The sequence below is a fragment of the Rattus rattus genome, chromosome 7 (assembly GCF_011064425.1).
Source record: "Rattus rattus isolate New Zealand chromosome 7, Rrattus_CSIRO_v1, whole genome shotgun sequence".
Classification (NCBI taxonomy): Eukaryota; Metazoa; Chordata; class Mammalia; order Rodentia; family Muridae; genus Rattus; species Rattus rattus.
This window is the reverse complement of record NC_046160.1, coordinates 49,539,056-49,542,064: the sequence shown is the minus strand read 5'-3', so window position 1 is coordinate 49,542,064 and position 3,009 is coordinate 49,539,056. Positions and strand designations below refer to the sequence as shown.

Below are 3,009 nucleotides of genomic sequence, written 5' to 3'. Positions count from 1 at the left end.
TTAGTCACACCCAAGTTTCTTGAGAACTTCCAAAAGCTTTCTTTCTCTCCTTCGTTCTTGCACATGTCTCATGGATTCTTCTTCCCTGGTCTGGAGGAGGTTGTTTTAGCAAGTTTTCCTGTGCAGGGTAACTCTGCTCACACATTCATTCAGAGAATTATTCTCTTTGAAAAGCTTGGCCCCAAAGGTTTCCAGCTTTCCTTCTGTGGCTTGTAGTTGAGGGGACGAGACAAGCTTGCTTTGAGATCAAATATTGGTTTCTTACTAGAACCTGGAGTCTGTGTTGCTTCAGTCATCAACGAATGGAGTATGCTTGCGAAGGTAAAATTCCCCTCTCAGTGGTCTTTAACTGGTGTCTTGAGCTAGCCTAGCCCTCTGGCTCCCAGGTGCAGTCACATGTGAGACTTTCTGGCTGGTGTCTTGGTCCAATGACACTTATGTTCATTATCTTTAGTAGCTGGGGGCACGACATTCATTTTAGTTGTTTGAGTGGCCTGTAAGGCACCGCTGCCTCATGGGAGTGCAGAGTGAAGTCTCTCTTGGTGGAACTGAGATTACTTTTTTGTCAAGCTTTAGTTCATTAAGTGAATCGTGCTCTTTAAAGTGTTTCTTTTTTCTCACCATATATTCATCAATGGATTCATTTCTCAAAATGAGCCTCATGAAACCTCTTAAAGAGTTTGGTGTAGTGGCTGAAATTCTTTTACTTTTATTCCCAAGTTTAGAAAACCATCCGTGCATAGAATCTTTTTCCAAGGTCTCTTTTTTGTGTGTTTTTCAGCCCTATTTCTGAGGAAGCTGCATTTCCCCATCTTCTGGCCTTTGCTCCTGGCAGAGAAGGAGCCTTTTCAGTAGCTCTGGGGTCTTGATTTTTCTGATTTTCCTGATTTTGGAATGTAGTGCTGTCTCTTCCTTTCATCTCCATATGATTCTGGGAGGTGAGAGATTCCATGGATGGTCTCTTGCTTCCTCCTCCTGGTTTTGATGATGTGACTACCGAATCCCTTCTCAGCCTGCTCCTCACTGACAACAATGTCTCAGTCTCGTCACAGGAGAATGCAGGAAGACTGATTTTCATCCTGATTTTATTTTTCTCTTGTTTCTGGATTCAGGTGTGCTTTTCAAGGCTTTCTTGGCTGCTTGTCTGCCCCTCAGGAGCTGGCCCGGAGGCCAGTGCTGGCTAAATTTTGCAGGTAAAGCTGTACTTGAAGAGTCAGCTCCTCTGCAGAGGGGCCAGTCATCCGCGTTCTACAATCCGCGGTGATACAGAAAACAACCTACGACTCCAAAACTATAACTTACGGTTCAAAACTGGCGCCCAATAAAATAAATTTAAACAATATCTTTCCATAATCTAACCTACAGAGGATAAGGGAAGAGAGAAATGCACAAACACATGGAAAACCTGCAAGAGAAACTAGAAATTAATCATCCACAACAAACCCAAAGAAGAGAGAATCACTGAAACATAATTGCACCTCTAACAACAAAAATAACAGGAACCAACAATCATTGGTCTTTAATACCTATCAACATCAATGGACTCAATACTTTAATAAAAGACATATAGGCTAATAGATGGAATATATAAACAGAACCCAACATTTTACTGAATACAAGAAAACACACCTCAGTGAGAGAAATACAAACATTACCTCAAGAAACAAAAAGGCACGGAAAATAATTTCAAGCAAGTGGTCTCATGAAAAAAAGCTGGAATAACCATTCGCCCTACTTCAATAAAATATGTTTTCAAACAAAAAAGTTAGCAAAAGATGTGGAAGGATACTTCCTACTCATCAAATGAAAATCGCAAATAAATCTCGAATTCTAACATCCTTCCCCAATTGAGTGGATTCACATTTGTAATGAAATGGAAACATAATATATTCCCATCAATAAATCTTAGGTTATGTTCATTTGTGAACTGTTGATCTTCTGAAGTCCTTTCTTTTACTTTCTGCTTATATACTATAATTAAATATGTGTTACCAAGAAAACATATACATATAATATATTTGGCAATATTAAATTTTATAAATATATTCATAATGCATATTTTTGTGAATATAGTATATATTACGTGTCTTAAGTAAATTCATTCATTCAGATATATTTTGTTTTTGTAATTGTTTATGATTCAGTGTATACCAGTTTGCAAAAAATTTTCCAAGTATATATTATACTTACCCAGGAGGAATGCTGAGTGTAACAGTACATTAACTATAAAATTCCCCTATAAATGATATCATAATATTTTTAGTGAAGCAACAGATAATCATGTTCTAATATATTCCTTACAAATTGGCTATAAATTGGCAAAGATAAAGAATAGATTATATCTTTATATGAAGCCTTTTATGATGTTATGTTGTATAGTCAATATGATTGGAATGCTTTTCATTCATATGGGTTTATGAATTCTGACATAATTCCTTCTATTACACATACACACACACACACACACACACACACACACACACACACGGATATATTTCCTCATAGTAGAAATTCTCTTCAGTTTTGGACAGTACCTAGAGTTATCATGGTCTGAGATCAAACATTGAGTCCTCTTAAATTTCCCTGAAGTTTTAGATTCCACTTGTTGTAACTCACAAGTTATGTTCACTTGACTATGAAATGAAATCTTTAGCTAGAATTACTTCATTTTTATATGCATGGTGACTATTATTTAATGTTCAATTTTCTCTAAACTTCACAAAATGAGGGCAACGATAAAAGTTATACCTTACTAATGACCTTGTCTTTTTTTGTGAAAGCCGCTTCCCCTTTGAAAAGATCTTCTTACAGACCACAAACATTTTAGGCACCTGTTTGATATTGATTAATATTCAATGAGATACCATCATCTCTTGTATTTGTGAAGTTATTTCTCCTTTTCTAACATTCTTAATTCAAGAATTCTTCGGGTTTTTCTGTTTTAAAGATATTTATTATGTATATATCATTCTGTGATGTATATGCCTGCAGGCCAGAAAGGGGCACCAG

At 36.5% G+C, this 3,009-nt stretch overlaps 1 pseudogene; it reads right to left on the bottom strand.

The window, feature by feature from the left end:
* Positions 1-3,009, bottom strand: part of LOC116906058 — a 3,244-nt pseudogene continuing 235 nt past the window's right edge.